Here is a 20100-nt window from a genome sequence, read left to right on the forward strand (position 1 = left end):
TGGCATCTGCCAGGTCGTGCAGTGGTGGTCTGTGAAAAGGGCGTTTTTACACTGATTGCTGCAAACATCTGTGTGCCAAAAGGCGCTGTATAACCTGTTAGATTTACTTAAGTGTGGTTTGACGGAGGGATACCCGGCCTTTGCACCAGGAGAGCATAGCACAAGTGCACCCGCCCCATCTCCCATAGCAGTGCCCCATGCACCAGTAGAATATAGTAGACGTGTTCGTGGCCCTGTGCCACTATAATGTCCCGGGCACCAGTAGAATTTAGCAGAAGTGCACGCGCCCCTTCCCCAACTTCTGTGACCCCCGCACCTGTAGATGTAACACAAATCCACACGACCCTTCCCTCACTGCTTTGCCCCGTGCACCAGTAGATATAGCACAAGTGCACACGCCTCTTCGCACGCTGTAATGCCCTGCCCCAGTGGATGTATCATTGGTGCATGCCCTTTTTGCCCACTGCAGCACATTGTGCACCAGTAGAGACAGCACAAGTGCACGTGCTCACCCATTGCAGGTTTCCCTGGTCCAGTAGTTATCGCACAAGTGCAAGCGCCCCTTCCCTACTGCAGCGTCCCGTGCACCTTTAGATACAGCACAGGTACACGCGCCCCTTTCTCACTGCAGGGTCCCATGCTCCAGTATATAGAACATAAGTACACGCACCCCTTTGTCCTCTGCGGCGTCCCGTGCACCAGTTGATACAACACAAGTGCACGCATCCCTTCCCCACTGCAGCGTCCCGTGCACCAGTAGATAGAACATAAGTGCATGCGCCCTTTCGCCCACTGCAGCTTCACTTGCACCAGTTGATATAACATAAGTGCACGTGCACTTTCGCCCACTACAGCTACACTTGCACCAGTAGATATACCATAAGTGCACGTGCCCTTTCACCCACTGCAGTTCATTCATTCCCTGGCCCGCTTTTCAAGGCCTGTGTTAGGCTCCAGTTAATCCGATGCAGAGTTAGCACTGGAGAATGCGCGGAGGCCACAACGTGGGGGCGGAATCACTGCCCTTTCCCAAGTCAGGGTGTGAAATAGAAGTCACTGCCCGAGAGATGGGGGGCACCCTTGAGCATACCCAGGAAGTCTCAGGATTTCGCCCGTCGTCTGACAAATTGTGGGTCAAACCTTAGGGGTTTAGGACACTGAACTATCAAGGGTGCCTTCAGGCCAGCAAGAAACAATGGCCTTTCACAGTCGCGGTTTGGTAGCAAAAGGAAGCCATACTTGGGGTGAGGTGGATTTCTCAAGAGCCTGAGTCCGGTGCAACTGCACCTGCAGCCCTATCGATAGCTCCAACCTGTGTTCAGGTCTGGAAATATTTCACAATGCATTTCTACACACTCGCTAAAACAATATTGTTTTCAACATTATTAAACGTTGTTATTTTCTTAATTTCTTTGAACGTGCTGCTTAATAACTACACGTACGAATATCTTACGCTTGACAATAAACTGCCTGTTTTATAGAGTTGCGGGTTTAAAATTGGGGGTATGTGCTTCACTCAACATGGACAGTAGGAGCTCAACACATGCACCGTGCTCTCCATGTTAACCTCCTAGATGGACGTGTGTTGTATAAAAACTGTGTAACATAACAACGATACCCCCCTCCCCATAGGCCATGCCTAACCATACATTACTGGGGCTGCTTCACCCAGGTGGGCTCAAGCTCAAACATTCCTATGAATGCGACTTTGAGTTTGGCTTGTGAAACACAAAATAGTAAAATTCAGCCAGGTTTATAGGGTATCCACAATAAAAACGCCTGAGAAAAATTCACCTAGCGTGCGTTTTATTGGAAATGATTTGCATATTTGATAGTCATCCCGATTGTCGTAGTGTATTTAACTATTCGCAGGATCAATAAACCAAACTTAAATAAGCCATGTTTTTTTAAACTCTCCACTTGGAAACGTGGACACAAACCACAGCAGGCCTGAGGAGGCGTTATAAAGGACACTAAAAATGGCACAATGAAATATTGTAAATTTCACTGCACGGAAACGCCCCCTTGCATACATTATGGGCTTGATTACAACTTTGGAGGAGGTGTTAATCTGTCCCAAATGTGACGGATATACCACCAGCCGTATTACGAGTTCCATAGGATAAAATGTACTCGTAATACCGCTGGTGGTATATCCGTCACTTTACCGTCACTTTTGGGACGGATTAACACCTCCTCCAAAGTTGTAATCAGGCCCTATATAATGTGGCGCAAAGTGGAGCAATGAATGCATTGCGCCACTTTGTAAATATAGCGAAGGAGAATAGCCTCCTTAATGCCATGTTAGCATTGAAAAAATGACGCTAGTGTGGCGCTAAGAGGCACTAGGGACTTGTAAATCTGGCCTTTAGTGTGCCCAACATAGCACTGAGGAGAGCTTTGGCCAAACCCACAACAGCATGCGAATAAATAAACACCTAAGCATAGATGGTACCACAAACTATGGGGTGGTTACTGTTTCACTTGGTTCTCTCCACCTTGCATCTAGAACCACACCTTGGTAACGTCATTAAGCTCTCATATGTGTCATAATGTGTCACAAACACTTTACTTTCCAGGGGACGACAGTGGGGAGGGTGGCTGATGCATAGAAACCTAGATATTTAACGCACATTAGAGCTACCTACGGTAAATCTACAGACCTTGCTTTGTCACTAGACCAGGGATTGGTTAGGTTTCGCCTACCACACAGAGCAGTCTGTCTGGTTGTGAAAGTCTATGGTGAACTTGCAGTGGTCTTAGAGGTTGCCAATTGTTTACCATTGGTTGGCCTTATTTTCTCTCAGCTTGGTTATTATACTTTGCCTTGTGTGGACTTGCCTTCTTTTTCTGTGTTTGCCCCTTCCCTGGAACATAGCCTCTTTACTTGTCTCCTTCAACCACTTACTTTCCATAAACTGCATTTTTCTTTTTAGGGTCGTACGCGCAAGCGCTCTAGCCTGCTGTAATCTCTCTGTGGGCTTTTAACCACACCCACTGCACGCCCATCATTTTTGTTGGTTCGTGGGCTTGCCTTAAAAAAATCACTTGCTTTCATTTGTGAAAGGCATGAACACGTCATGCCGTTTCCGGTGTTTAGCCCTCCTCGAGCGCACCGAGCAACTACTGAAAACATACGAGGCTCCATGTTTCCGTATGGCTTCTGGACTATTTTTTTTTTGTTTTTACTTCCTACACAGCATGATCTCGCTGGGCAGTATTCGAGCGCTTTCAATGACATCGGCCTTGTTACAAGGATAATTGCACATTTGCCAATACATTTGACGGCGAGCAAACTTCTGTTTCCTTTTGTGTATTTCTTCATGCTCATGACGTGGCCCTTTTAGATCGGATCACTTATGTAAAACTGTATTACTTTTCATTTTCAATTTATTTGGCAATAAAAGTTCAGACTTTACAATGCTAATAGCTCTAATTTGAGCAAATGCGAGATCCATTGCATTGCAAATGCTGGTTTTAAACTGGTGTGGTGTCCATTTTGTATTGTTTTCACTGTATTATTGTGTGGGTTGGTACAAATAATATACACATTGCCTTTGAGATAAGCCTGACTGCTTGTGCCAAGCTACCAAGGGGGTGAGCAGGGGCTGTCTTAGTAGTGTCACTCCCTTACTCTTACTAGAGTGAGGGTCCCTGCTTGGACAGAGTACAAATTGACTGCCAACCAGAGACCCCATTTCTAACAGTAATAATGACTGAAAAGCTAAGCGTTAGATACATTGTGTTCTGACAGCATGAATCCTGGTTGTAACTGTATTGTATACTTCACTATCAATTTGAAATACAAATGCTAAATCAGATGTGATCAGGGCAGAAAGGATGTTCTTGCCAAAGTTCAAATTACTGGGGACTACTCTCATTTGCTTTTCCACCTATTTCTCCAGTATCATAGTGCAGCTGCAGAAGACCTAAATTGGCATGAAACATATTTTTATTAACAAACCCTATACATATTATACAAATGTATAGAGCATCTCTACTAGATACATTTATTAAATTGCATTTGTATATACAAATCAACAGACACACTATCCTACCTACTTTCAAACTCCAGCCACACAGGTATGTGTAGTGAGATACTTTCTATATGATTATGTTTTAAAAAGGTTTTTAGCACTAAAACCACCAGGCAAATATGCAGCATTCCAGTACAAATGTCTCTCAATGAAAATGGCAACTTGGTAGCTGAGTACTAGTCTCTGAATCTTATGTTCTATGGTGGTCAGACCATTTAACTATCACAGTAGACATTACTTAACTAAAATATTATATAAGGGCTTATATTTTATACATATTCAACCTTCATGTTCAAAGTCATTCCTATTTCACGGTTTCAAACTCCTTCCTGATGCTTTTAGTTTTGACTGAGGACCTCTAAAAGTCTTCTACAATTTTGCAAGACATGGAAACTTGTCTCTTTTCAGATTGATACCGAAAATGATTAATGTATTAAAACACCTTTTATAGGTTAAATGACGTGGATTCTGTCAGAGCCACGAAGCGCCAAGTAGTAGAAACATCACTTGATAATTTTACATTAACAATACAGCGTTATTATACTATGCCCCAATTACAAGTAGGTGGGTTAGAATTTTATGATGTGATTCCTGCCACTAGGAATTACTGTTATTGCCGATATATTTGCATAGAATTACTCTCGACATGAGTTAAATCCCTTGAAATGGGGACCAACTGAACAGAGAACCAACTAATCCCATTTACCAACAGTGGAGAAGGGAGGGTGGCATGATAGGGGGGGGAATATTTTGTCTAGCAAGGGAGAGCTTTGTATATCCTTAGAAGGAGATCTCGTCGTACTGCGGGGCAGATTTATGGCAAGTGGCACTGCACAGAATGCAGCGCCACTTTCCTTGCACCCCTTAGCACCCCCACTACCGCCACCATGTGTGCGCCGTATTAAAAATACGGTGCACCATGGCGCAGGGTAGGGGGCAATAGTGTCATTTCATATGACGCAATTGATGTACTCTGCAGGAGTAGCACCAAAATATTGGTGCTACTCCTGCAAAGTACATAGGGGTACATTCTAAAGAATGGAAGCTCCCTTATCACACCTGATCTTGAGCAGGCGTTAAAAGTGCTGTAAAAAATGGCACAGGGAAATCTCATGGATTTCTTTATGCCATTTTTCGGGAGAATGCCCCCTTTGCGTACATTATGCCTGGGGCAGGCATAATGTAGGGCAAAGCTTTACAGGGTGGCGCAATGCATACATTGCGCCACCCTGTAAATACAGGGTGGAGATTTCGGCCTTGTTGGGCCACATTAACGTAAAAAAATAATTCCATTAATTTGGCGCAAGGTGGCTCTAGGGGACTATAAATATCCCCCTATGGGCATATTTAAACTTTTTCACGCAAAACTGGGCCAACACAGTTTTGCGTGAAAAAGTATACCGCCGGCTAGCACCATTCCAAGACGCCGGCTGGGCATCATATTTAAGGAATGACAATAGCCGGCATTAAGGCCCGGCTAGCTTCATGAAAAAGGATGCTAGCCGGGTGGGGGAGGCGCAGGGGGAGCAGGAGGTTGTGCATCAAAGGATGATGCTACTATGAGCATACAAATGCCTTTAAACAGACTAGCGTTATCCTTTGATGCACAAACCCCTTGGACATGACTCCTGTCTTAGTAAAGACAGGAGTCATGCGTACCACCCCAATGGCCATGCCCAGGAGACATATGTCCTCTGGCCATGACCATTGGGCTCAGTGCCATGTAGGGGGGCCCATGTTTAATAAAATAAAAAAAACGTACCTGTACTTATCTTACTCGCCAGAGGATGGGGTCCTCCCATCCTCTGGCGTCCCTCTGATGCAGGTGAGGGTGCCCCTGTGGCTAGGGAAGGGCACCTGTGGGCCATTCCATGGTCTCCGACCATGGAAATAGGCTCATAGGTCCCATAACACCTGCCCTGACCATAGTGCATTTATTTAAGGCCCCCTTCCCCCAGCGCTTAATTTTAGCACAGGGATAGATATGGCGCTAAGATCATATCATATCATCATTTTGTGCCCAGAAACACCTACCTTGCATCTCATTGACATAGGTAGTCTGCCGCTGGCAAAAAATGACTTCAACTCCAAAACTTTGGTGCTAGACAGGTCTAGCGCCAAAGTATAAATTTGGAGTCAGGTTCGTGGCGAACTTGCGTAAAAAAATGATGCAAACTCAGCGCAAAGCAGGAATAAATCTGAGCCTAAGTTGCTAGGCCTGGCTGCCTTTACAGCTGAAGCCTCAGGCAATTTTGCCAGGTGCAATTTTCGGCAATTAAAATCTAGTTTGGTATTTCTCCTGAAGGGGAAACTGGATAGGGGAATGGTGAGTCACTTGTAATAAGGTGAGCCAGTTTTCCACACGAGATGTGAAGTGCATAGCTTAATAGCCTGTGACTCACACTGAAGGAGCAATAACTGACATCTGTTTTCAAACAAGGGGGATTTGATGTTAAGGCGACTCTGGTTTAAGGTAATTTTATTTTACATTCTCTTTCATTTGTACCTGGCCAGTGAATTCCTCACACTTCTTCATGTGTACTTTGTGTTTTCAAGATTGCAACAATGCTTAGATACCTCTGATGCCTCATGAATTTCGGGAGAGTACATTTTCCGTGTAGATTATGTTTCATTCTATATATTCAGGCATTTATATTTTCCAGCTACTCTCGCAATCCTTACCTCTATGCATATCGACATTGTCTAGATTTATGACAGCAAAAATTGAATTACATTTATACATATTGCCCTCAGCCACAGTAAAAGACAGCCACTCATCAGATTTTTATGGGTCCTTTAATGAAATCAAGGCAAATGGAGCCTAGCCAAAGTCCTTATCAATTTTCTTTTCTTATTTCGATCTTTAAATATATTCTTCTAAGGGACTGGACAGACCTTTTTTTAGAAAGTAGCCAGCACTACCTATTCAAATTATAGGAACAGAATGTGTGCTGAAAATCAATAACAGAACTGCAAATGAAGCAGACTTTTATGTTTGAAGTACTTCATAGATAGAAAAATGTTCATAGATTACTTTCTTCTCTAAAATTGCCGAATATGCATTAAATAACCTGTCAGGCGTGCTGCTCACTTACTTAAAACATCTGTATTTTTTCAAATGTTAAAATCTGAACATATGTGGCGTAGGTTTGTTGGAAATATCTCTGACAAAGTGCGCTGATCTCTTCTAACAAAATGTGTTGTTTTCAAGGAAGCAACACATATAGTAAGTAGCACGTAGGTATATATATATTTGACTTGTGTAAAAAGAAATGTACAAATATGTGGTATGGGTAGCTTAGAATGTCAATCATTCCCTTTAATTAAAAATAATATGGGAAATGTGTTTGGGTATTTAACTGCGAATTTGGAAGAACAGTATCAACTAACAAAAACACACGGTCTCATTAAGAGCATAGTTGAAGAGATCAGTTCGCCAAAGATCACAGACCCAGGAAGATCCAGAAAGTAAGTTTCACTTAAAGCTTCATGGCATACAACCAGTAGGCCAGCCGGGAGGAAATACCTGTTCCATATTCAAACAATACATGTTCTTCCCTACATTCCACATTCCTTTTAACCCTCATTGTTCCACCCATGAGCAGGCCGCCTTCAATGTTCCACCCACTAGCATTAGCCAAACGAAACACATCCTTCACCTATATAATAACATTACTAGAATTCTATTTGCATCATAACATGGAAACTAAAAACAAAATACCTACTATGCTATAGGGAAACATTTAACTATACATTAATATATTTTCTTTTTATATCTTGCACAATATGGTCTTCATATCACATAGTCCTGTAACCATATTGATCTTTTCCTTTCCTTCAGTGTTCTGCACGCATTCGGTTTCGGTCATCAGAGTCATTCTTCTCCACACTAGGTATGAACAGTGGCCCTCTTTGTATAGCCAACTTTTCTTTATTCTATCACTTAACATCTTCCTGTCTAGCCACATGCTCCTTCACACACACCACTCTTTTCATATTAGAAAATTTTGAATTTCCTTTGGTGATTATACCAGGTAATCTGACCCTGACCTAATCTCCTTTGTTGGCATTCCTTCGTCTGACCTTTCTCTCAGCAACATATTTACATTGTGCATCCACTCGGTTTACTTCCACTCTCATTTTTTTCTCTACTGACACTTCAAATCATTAATTCAAGGCCGCATCAATTTAATCGCCGCTTCCATTCATTTGAGTAAAGCAAACGGTGACATTCCTGTGACTGCACTCGGATTTGTGCATAACGCCCACAGTAAATCCTCCGATTCTTTTTTCCACTGCAAACCATTACCTAACGACAACTGTACATTATCCTTGATTATACGATTGCACCTTTCTACCAAACCATTACTCCTTGGGTGGCACACATTGTTAGTTACTATGTCAGATGCAGAACCTTCCCACATGAACAAATCCAGTAAAAATTGTATCACTTCCCCTGAATTAACTGTCCTGATAAACTTAACCTCTGGCTACCATGAGTAATAGTCTACCAACACAATTCCATACCTGAAATTCTCTTTCAACATGTTCATGGGCCCAATAATGTCCACTCTCAGTTTGACCCATGGTTTCCCTGGCACCCGCAAGGCTTCAACCTGACAGACTTGTCACTGTCACCTGTGACTTGTCACTCACAGCATATGCTACACATTCTCTTGTTCTAATTCCCTATTCAATACAGGCCACCAAAAGTATCCCTAATTCTACTTTTCACAGCTCTCATCCCTACATGCCCCTCATGGGGTAACTTAATATTATCCTTCGCATACCTTGAGTCACCACTATTAAATTAGCCCACTCAAAATATCTTCTGACATATTCAACTCCTCAAAAATTTCCTTATATACTTTCAGAGTGCCATCAACCTTCTCCCAGGGACATCCTTTATTCAACCATAAAATCAAATCTTGTAGCACTTTATCTTGCTTAAGGCTTTCTTACAAACTTCTTCTTTCATGCACTCCTTTTCACCCATCATTGTACAGGCCACAACACAAACATCATCATTTTTGTTGTCCTCCACATCTACCTTCATAGGCAAACCTGACAAACAGTCAGCATAAATATTTTTCACCACTGGTGTGTACGCTAAAGTAAATTGAAATTCTTGCAGCCTATAATGCCACTTAGAAATTCTGGGAGCCGGTTTACAAGTACCTACAGGCAAGGAGAGCAAACTGATGAGCAGTTTGTGGTGCATACATAATGTGAACTCCGAACCCCAAAGATACTTACAAAAATTATTTACACCCCACCAACATGCTAGAGCTTCTCGCTCAATGACTGAGTACGTTGCTTCAGCTCCTCTCAATGCACGTGATGCAAATGCCCCCACTTCATCCTTGTCATTTCTCACCTGCACCCCATATTGACTAGCATCTTTCACAACTATACTAGGATTATGTGTCTTGAACGGTTTAAGGGAAATAGAAACTGCCACATCACCTTTTATCATACAAAAGTATTTATTTATTTCTCTCATCCATTGGAATCTGCCATTTTTTTTTAACAATGCTCTGATACCTTTTTTTCGTTCTGCACACTTAGGTATGAACCATGAGTAAAATTCCAGAATCCCAAACAATGTTTGCAACTGATCCTATTTGTGTGGTGCTGGAAAATCATTAATGGTTCTTACCAAACCTCCTTTTGGTTCCACTCCTTTTTCAGTTAACTTGTGCCCTAGATAATCCACACTGGTCATACTAAAATGGCACTTGCTTGCTTTCAACGTGACCCCATTTTCCATCAATATAGTCAAAACCAATGCCAAAGATTTGTCATGTTCCATTTGATTTTCCCCAAAAACTAGAATATTATCCTGGAAGCATTTTACTTTGCCAATACCCCAGAACATGGCTTCAATTACACATTGAAAAACAAAAAACAAACACAAAAAATCAATAAAAGCATGTAATTCAACCTGACTACCCCATTGGGTGTGACAAAGGACTTTAAATGACGTGCAGAAGATAAATTGAGTGTAATAAACAATTTTGCACCTTTTAACCATCAAAAGCATTAAAGTGCTATTGAGTAGATCATGTCCTTTTAGTAAGGTCTCTCAGGTTAATGCACATGCTCAAGTTTCCATTAGGCTTTCTGGCTACAATCACAGGCGAAAGTCACTCCAAACTTTCCAAAGGATCTATCATGTCCTGATTACATAACTTTTCCAGTTCTTGTTTCAATTCTTCCCTCATAGCAATGGGAACATGACTAAGTTTATGAACTACAGTTTCCACTCCTGATTTCAATTCAATGTGATGAGTGACCTCTTTAATTTTACCCAATTCATCATTAAGACCCTCATTACAACCCTGGCGGTAAATGTTGCCGACTGCCGTGCTGATGGCCGCCAACATACCATGACCGCGTCGGTACACCGTTATGGGTATTATGACCCACACATAGAAATCCGCCACTATACAGACACAATATATACCCACACAAGTCCGCCAGCCCAAAGGTCAGTGATAAACTGGCAGTACCAAAACCCACACCGTTATGCCAACAAAAATACGCCCACATCCTCTGGATCCACGAATCACTGCGGAGGTCATTCAACTGCGGTAAACCATTGGCGGTACACACCACTGCGTTCAAAATACACACACACTGACAAAACTACACCACATTGGACAATTCAAACAACATACACCTGACACACATACACACACCACACCCACATACCCACACTGCTATAAAACACCCACCCACAATACCCACAACCCCTTACAACGCAACGAAGAAAATATAGCTAACTGAGAGAGAGAGAAGCCAGGAGCACCCACTGATGGTGTTCTGTGACTCAGAGCCGAATAACACCATCACCCATACATCATCCACCCACCTCACAGCACACACCCCAACACATCACCCCACACACTCTCACACATACCACTCACACTACACCCATGGAACCACAAAGACACCCCAGGTTCTCTGAGGAGGAGCTAAGGGTCATGGTGGAGGAAATCATCCAGGTAGAGCCACAGCTATTCGGATCACAGGTGCAGCAGATGTCCATTGCAAGGAAGATGAAGCTATGGCGGAGAGTCATGGACAGGGTCAACACCATGGGACAGCACCCCAGAACAAGAGATGACATCAGGAAGAGGTGGAACGACCTACGGGGGAAGGTGCGTTCCGTGGTTGCAAGACACCAGATAGCTGTACAGAGGGCAGGCGGTGGACCCCCACCTCCTCCCCCACAACTAACAGCATGGAAGGAGCAAGTCTTGGTGATTATGACTTATGAGGGCCTCATGGGAGTAGCAAGAGGACTGGACTCTGGTAAGTCAACTCATTACTACTTTCACCCCCCCCTACCTGCATGCCATCACAAACTCCTACCCCTACCCCCACCCCATCACTCCACCACCTAACATATACCCCACTATCGCAACCCACCAATCCCAATACCAAGCATTGCATGCAACACCAATGCATGGACACCCATCACAGACCTGCATGGACACCCATCACCACAGCATGCACACTAGTGACAATCACTTAGCCAAACCAATAACGTCTCACACAACCCAAACGTTCCTTGCTAATAACAACCATAGAGGGAAATATATCCATGCACAAGATGGCACACGCAGATACAATAACACTGCATTTACATCCCCACAGGACCCCACTCAACGTCACCGGAGAGGAGGTGCCACCTACATCCAGTCCCCCCACAGAAGAGGCCCACAGTGATGACAGCAGCTCTGCACGCCTGGATCACGATGACCAACCTGGCCCATCAGGGACCTCTGGACAGTCGGTTCCCCTGCCACAGTTCCAACCCACCACAAAGCCTCCCTCCTCAGGAAACACCAGCACCGCACCCACCCAGCGGGCCCATCCCTCTGTCCCCAGGACATGTCAACCAGCAGTGTGTCCACCACTACAGGGACCCCAGGCAACCCCACAAACCCAAGACAATCAGAGACCTGGGGTCAGTGGCAGTGAACACACGGTTCAGGGGACAGAGGCACAGGACAGCAGGGAAGCTGGGAGGACTGCTGTGCGACAGGGGGAGGACAAGCCCAGGGAACCCACCCTCCACGAGGCACTTTCAGGGATCCTGGGAGCATACCACCATTCCCAGGAGACCTTGGGCCAGATACTTTACAAGTTGCAGGAGGGACAGTACCTGGGGATCAGGGAGGACCTCAAACACATCCACACCATCCTGGTCACCATTGCAGGGGTGCTGGCTGACATGGCCAACACCATGAGGGAGGCAGTGGCACACAAACAGGCCCCTGACACTGGCCACACCAAAGACCAGCCCTCCACCTCCACCGGCGCTAGTGGACAGGAGGCCCCACCACAGGACCAACAGGCCACCAGCACCCAACCCCCTGCAGAAGGAGAAACACCTCGCAAACGGTCCCTGCGATCCAGGCAGAAGCCAGAGAACATTGCCAGGACCCCCACCAGGAAATAAGACTCTCCTGATTGTTACCCTTGTGTCCCATTCTGTCATCCTGTCCACCTTGAACTGACATTGCTCCACTTCCTATCCCCCCTTGGACAATGCACCTGTGATACCAATAGAGTGGACTCCATCCTGGACATTCCTCCACCATCACCCCAGCCCATTGCACATCCCCCTCTACTTATTAGCACCTAAATAAACACCCTTGGAACAAATACATGTTTGGAGTCTGTCAATTGATTGAAATATGTATTCTTTTAATAAGCTGTAAACATTACAATTCATATGTACAGTTATATATACATAGGTATGACCTGTAGTGGGTAGCAGTAAACATACCAGGAGCCCGAGTGGGGAACAGAGATATGAAAATAGAGATGCCAAAGGGTACAGTAAGTAGCCATAGACATAGGGAAATCAGGCTGCCATGTTCAATGTCTAACACAAAACTGCAATGGAATGTGAAGTTACAGTGTCTTACCTGTTTGTCACTGGAAGTACTGTTGAATGAATGAACTCCTGTTGTCCACATCTTCATCCTCTGCCTCCTCCTCCTCACTGTCAACAGGCTCCATCGCTGCCACAAGACCATCTCCAGGCTCATCCTCCTGCAGTAATGGCACCTGGCGTCTGAAGGCCAGGTTGTGCAACATGCAACGATGATCTGGCACACCTTCTTGGGTGAGTAGTACAGGGATCCACCTGTCAGATGGAGGCATCTAAACTTGGCCTTCAGGAGGCCAAAGGTTCTGTCAATTATCCTCCTTGTTCGCCCATGTGCCTCATTGTAACATTCCTCTGCCCTTGTCCTGGGATCCCTCACTGGGGTCAGTAGCCATGAGAGGTTGGGGTAACCAGAGTCACCTGCAAATATCGAGGGATACCTGTTAACTAGACACTCACCCATATACCTACATCAACTGGGTGGGGGCCATGGGCTCACGTATTAGCCACACCCGGTGCCTCTGGAGTTGAGACATCACATATGGAATGCTGCTATTCTTCAAGATAAAGGCATCATGCACAGAGCCAGGATACTTGGCATTCACATGGGAGATGTACTGGTCTGCCAAACGCACATTCAGAGAGTGATAGCTTTTTCTATTCCTGAACACTTGTTCGTTTCTCCGGGGGACACAAATGCTACATGGGTACCATCAATGGCACCTAATATGTTGGGGATATGTCGCAGGGCATAAAAGTCAGCCTTCACTGTGGCCAAATCCTCCACCTGGGGAAACACGATGTAGCTTTGCATGTGTTTCAGCAGGGCAGACAACTCTCTGGTCAACACGTTGGAGAACATTGGCTGAGACATCCCTGATGCCATGGCCACTGTTGCTTGGAAGGAACCACTTGCCAGGAAATGGAGCACTGACAGGACCAGCACTAGAGGGGGGATACCTGTGGGCTGGCAGATAGCTGAAACAAGGTCTGGCTCCAATTGGGCACACAGTTCTTGGATTGTGGCCCTATCAAGTCTGTAGGTAAGGATAATGTGCCTATCCTCCATTGTCGCCAGGTCCACCAGGGGTCTGTACACGGGTGATGTCTCCATCTCCGATTCATCCTCAGTGGTTGAACTCTAGGGTGGAAAACGGTGAGCAGAGGGTCATATTCACACATATGTGAAGATTAAAATGCATTTCTTCCTTTACAGAAACAGTTTGTGAATACGAAAGTCAGTTGATGTGCCAATGTCTGCTGTGACGCAGTTAGGTGCCATGGCCTGTGCCCCCCTGAAATGGCGGCTGCCTGACCTCTCAGAAGAGACAAGTGGAAATGAGGTAATTCCGCTGGCGTTGTGTGCCGTTGCGGTCGGCGGTCGATGACCGCCACGCAACACCGCATTGGTTATCATTGGGCCCTATGGGTTCCAGGAACCAATGGCGATGTACGCAGGCAGTGACGGTACGCACTGCCGCAGACTTGACCCCCATTTTCTATCTGTTCAATCACTTGCTACCTGACCTTCAACAGGAGAGTACCTACACTGCAAGTGCTGCTGTGACCTGTGTCTGAAGCGACAATGGCTTGAGTGTCTGGGGAAAGGGCCCCGCCTTCACATTGGAGGAGTTGGAGAGACTGGTGGATGGGGTCCTACACCAGTATACTTTACTCTATGGTCCTCCAGACAAACAGGTGAGTACACTGTGAGCATGATGCGTGGGCCATGAATGCATGGATTGCTGTGTGTGTAAGCCTCGTGTGGGGGGGGCTGAGAGGTCCTGGGCAGGGTGCTGCATGTATGGTGGTCAATGTCTGTGCATAAGGGGATGGTAGGGATGTGGTGGGCCATGAGTGTAACAGGCTGGACGGTATGGCTGATCCCATTTCCTATGTATCTTTCTCTGCAGGTCACCGCCCATCAGAAAAAGGGTATTTGGCGTGCCATCACCAAGGAGATGCGGACCCTGGGGGTCTTTGACAGACGGAGTACCCACTGCCGCAAACGGTGGGATGACTTGTGCCGCTGGGCAAGGAAGACGGCGGTGGCCCAGCTGGGGCTGGCCTCCCAATGAGGAAGGCGTGCCCGTCGGTCCCTGACCACCCTGATGTTCCACATCCTGGCGGTGGCCTCTCCGGAGTTGGATGGGTGCTTGAAGGCATCACAGCAGCCACAAGGGGGTGAGTACAGATTCAGATTAATTACTTTGCATGTAATAAGGTTGTACCTCGGTGGGGGATGTGGGCTGTGGGTGCCCCTGGGCAAGGGTGAACTGGCAGGGTTGGGTCCCTTGTTGGGTCCCTTGTTGGGCAGGCTCTGAAGCACTCCATCCCCAATAGTGTTAGTGGACATCTACTACTGGGCAGGGTCCTGTGGGTTTCAGGTGTGCAGCTAATGGCGTTAGGCATTGTACCCCATAGGCTGGTGACTAGCTTTGTAACTGGTAGTGCATAGGGCTGATCCCTGTGTGTTGTGCATGCCAAAGGTACTGTTGTTGCTGGCATTGACCAAGTGTATCCTCTGTCTGTCCCCCCCTTCTTGTTTTGTCACCCTGTCCTTGTCTGCATTAGCATCATCTGGCAGAGGAGCGGAGGCACCGGCAACACAAGGAGCTGCATCCCACATGGGCCTGGAGGCCGAATCCATCTACGGTGAGGGCACCAGTGGGGTGGAGGGTGAGGGGAGCACCACGACGGAGACAGGAGGGGACACCACAGACAGCGACTCCTCCTCCGATGAAAGCTCCCTGGCGGTGGCGGACACTTCTGTGCCCACCCCAACAACAGGTAGAGCCGCCAACCCTCGTACCAGCACCGCCCTCCCAGCAGCCCCTCAGCGTGTTTCCCGTGCCCGCTCACCCAGGAGGGTGGGCATCTCCTTTGCCCAGGCACCTCAGGCCCTGCCCCAGTCAGCCCTGCTGCCCTCAGTGAGGAGGCTATTGACCTCCTGAGATCCCTCACTGTTGGGCAATCAACCATACTGATTGCCTTCCAGGGTGTTGTAAGGCATTTGCAACAAACAAATGCATACCTGGAGGGCATTCACTCTGGCTTGGCGGCCCAACAGAGAGAATTTCAGGCTCTGGCCTCTGCACTGATGGCAGCCGTTGTCCCTGTCTCCAGCCTCCCCCCTCCAACTTCCTCCATCCAGTCCCAAATCCCTCAACCCCAACCTATCCCAAGCACACCTTCTGACCAGCATTCACCCAAATCAACACACAGAAATGGCTCAGGCAAACACAAGCACCACACTTCATCTCACAGGCACTCACACAAGCACCATCCCCATGCAGACACACCAACATCCACTGCCTCCACTGTGTCCCCCTCCTCCTCATCATCCACCTCCCTCCTATTAGCATCTCCACTCACACCGGCATGCACTACATCCACACCCACTGCCTCCATCACCATCACGCCTATCACTACACACCCCTCACTGGCACTCACCACCCCCACATCCATGCACACGTCCCCTGTGTCCTCTCCCAGTGTGTCTGTGACCGCTCCTCCCAAAGTACACAAACGCAAGCCACCCAACAGCTATCCACCTCACAGCAGAATCCAGCTCATGCACCTGCACCCAAACACAGCAGACTGACACCTCCTACAAACTCTCCCTCTTCCTCCACTCCCAAACCTTCACCCTTTTCCTGCCCCAATGTCCCTAAGAAGCTTTTCCTAGCCAACATTGACCTCTTCCCTACCCCTCCCCCCGCCCTTCACCTTGGGCTAGGGTGGCCAGAAACCAGCCCAGCACCTCAGCCACCAAGCCCACGTCCGCTGTGGTTTCTGCAGCTGTGAGAGGCTCTAAGGAGGCACCCGTCAGCCCAGCCAGTGTGCCACCAACACCCGCCAAGGCTAAGAAGGTTCCACCACCAGGAAAGGGCAAAAAGGGGACAGCATCCAGCAAGGAGAAGGAACCAGAACCAGCCAACAAGGCCAAGGCAAAGACTCCAGCTGGCAGAAGCAAGGAGGCACCACCATCTGCCAAGGGCAGGAAGGGGCACAGTACACCAGCCAGGGCACTTCAGCCGTCCGAGCCTGCCGGGGAAGGGCTGGAGCCTCCCCCTACCACTGGCAGCACCGACACCTGCACCGCGGCCAGCACCGCCGCAAGCAACGCCGCAAGCACCGCTGTGAGCACCGCCGCAAGCACCGCCACCTGCAGTGGGCAGCTGTCCAAGGCTGCAGGGGAAGGGCTGGAGCCTCCCCCCACCAATGACAGTACCAACACCTGCACCAGCACTGCAACCACTGTCCAGCCGTCCCCGCTGGTAGATGGACTGTAGTCCTGCCTCCATGGTGTGTCATGCATCCTGCACACAGAAAATCGTGTGGGTCTGACACCCAGGTGAGTGACTGTGACCTTGCAATCCCCATGTGCTGCATCACTGGCCACAAAGCCCCCTCCAGAACCAGTGGAAGAAGGCATCCACTCACCCTATCCTTGGCAAGATGAAACACACTGGGCACAAAGCCCCGTCCAGAACCAGTGGAAGAAGGCATCCACTCACCCTATCCTTGGCAGGATGAAGCACACTGGGCACAAAGCCCCCTCCAGAACCAGTGAAAGAAGGCATCCACTCATCCTATGTTGGAAAATGGGTTATTGGTAGGGCAGGTAGGTACCTACACCTAGCAACAAGCCACTAACCTCCACATAGGTACAGTTAGGTCTCAGTAAATTAATCCCAGCTCAACCCTTGGTAGCTTGGCAACGAGCGTCAAGGCTTAACTTAGGAGACAAAGTGTAAAGCATTCAAATATCACAAAACAGTAATTAAATAAAACACAGGAAACAGTTTAAAAATCCAAAACTAATTTATAAAAATAGTTTATATTTTTATCTTTAAAATGACACAAAAACGATTAAAATCGGTTCAGGGGAACCGGAGATATGAATTTTTAAAGAATTATTACTTTTCTAGCGCTTAGAAACAAAAAGCGCCAATCGGGTCATCTGGTTGCACCTCGACCGGGGCAAAGTCAAACTTTCAGGCCGACCGCGATGGAGCCCTGCTCGGCTACAGGTCGCGGGAGGCCTCGGTTAAAAAGTTACCTTCTGACTTAGTCTTTATTTTGAAGTTTTTCTTCACCGGGACGAACCTGCCAGTTGAATCCGACCTCCTGGAGCCCTTGTCCGGATACGCGATGTGGGTTTCCTCGGTGGAGACTTTTACCTTCGGACTTAGTCGTTTTTTCGAGATGAAAATCCTTCGACCGGGGTAAACCTGGATCTTGATCCGACGTCCATGGAGCCCTTCTCGGATACGATGGCTGGGAGGTCCTGGTCAACTTTTTACGTTCGGACTTAGTCTCTTTTTTGGATGTTTTTCTTTACCGGGACGAACCACGAAGTCAGGCCGGGTCGCGGTTGAGGCAAGCCGGCTAGAATTTCCGCGGCGGGTCGGTCCCTCTCTGGAGCTTTTTTCCAAAAATTCTCAAATCTTTTCCAAACTTCTGGGGCTTCACCCAGATGTTCTTTTAAGGTTATTTTGGGGTCCACAGCTCACCCCAAGGGTCCAGAAGTTCTGTGATGGTCCTTGAGGGGTGCGGACTTCAACTCCCAGAATGCACCTGGCGCAAACTCCTTTTTGGCCACTGGGCAGTGGTCAACTGGTCTCTTTTTTCAGGAGTTGGTGCAGGGGACTCTGGTTTAGCAATTTTTCACCTGTAGCAAACAGGGAGTCCCTCCTTGAACCAGTTGAAGCCAGGCAAAGTCCTTCTTGTGGTGAAGCCCAAGTGTGCAGCTGGTGCAGTCCTTCTGAGTGCAGGTTCCAGGTGCAGGCCAGGGGTCCAGCAGGGCAGTCCTTCTTCTCCTTTAGTTCCTTTCTTGTTGAAATCTGGTAGGGATCTGAGGTGTGGGTGCAGGTCTGCCAGTTTTATCCTTGCTCCTGGGTGAAAAGCAGGGGGGCCCTGGTTCTCCAATCAGGGACAGGGTCGTCCCCCTGTGATGACCACTTCCTGGGAAGTGTGGCAAAAATCCATCCCAGAAGGCAACAGTCTCTAAAAATCCAACATGGATGAATCTGATTTTTGGAGGTTACATCTGGCTGAGCCCACCCACTGGTGTGGCTAAAAATCATAAACACACCCCTCTCCTGCCCTCTCCTAATCTAATCAAGGGGGCACCTAATTGTCTGGGGTTGCAGGATGTGGGGGTGTTGCTGGGTGCTCCAAATGTCCTTCTCTGCCTTTGAAGACCAGTTTGGCAGCCCTCCCCCTTCCTGCCTCACCATCTGCTGAGGGGAGATTCTCTCCCCCAAGCACATTCCTTTGTGTGAAGCCTGGACACTTCACACCTCTTCAAGGCAGCCTGGCAGAAGCTGCTGCAGGCTGGCCAATCAGAGCACAGCAGCAAAAACAATGCAGAGCTGAAATTGGCAACTTTTTAGGTAAAGTCTAAACTTTTTACCTGAACAAGTTATATTAAATCCCACAACTGGAAGTTGTGGGATTTATTACAACAATTAATTTGATACCAAATTCTTGGTATGTAACATTTAAGGAGACTTTAAAATTTAAAATAAAGTCTGCCCATTCTAGCCTATGAAGGCCATTTACTTCAATGAGGGAAAAACGAATTTGGCTGTTTTTACCTCACCAGGGCTTATAAATCTATTTTTATAAAGTCCCTGCTTATAGTTACATGGCACCCAGCCCTAGGGGCACATAGGGCACACCTTAGGGGTGACTTATATGTAAAAATAAGGTAGTTTAAGACTTTGGAAGTACCTTTAATTCCAAAGTCGAATTTGCATATAACTTTAATTTAAAAGCAGCCAGCAAGGCAGGCTTGCTTTTAAAATGACACTGGGCACCTCAGCAGTGCACCTAGGTGTGCACCACCTATGCTGTGGTCCCTAAACCTACATGCCCTACCATATACTAGGGACTTATAGGTAGGTTAACTTAGCCAATTATAATTAGCCTAATTTGCATATCTATTTTACACAGAGCACAGGCCCTGGGACAGGTTAGCAGCACCCAGGGCACCATCAAAGTCAGGAAAACACCAGCAAAAAGAGGAAAATGGGGGCAAAAAGTTATGGGGCCTCTGCAATCAGCCCTGTTTTCTCACATCCTATCCTTGGCAGGATGAAGCACACTGGGCACAAAGCCCCCACCAGAACCAGTGGAAGAAGTCATCCA

The sequence above is a fragment of the Pleurodeles waltl genome, chromosome 1_2 (genome assembly GCF_031143425.1).
Source record: "Pleurodeles waltl isolate 20211129_DDA chromosome 1_2, aPleWal1.hap1.20221129, whole genome shotgun sequence".
Lineage (NCBI taxonomy): Eukaryota > Metazoa > Chordata > Amphibia > Caudata > Salamandridae > Pleurodeles > Pleurodeles waltl.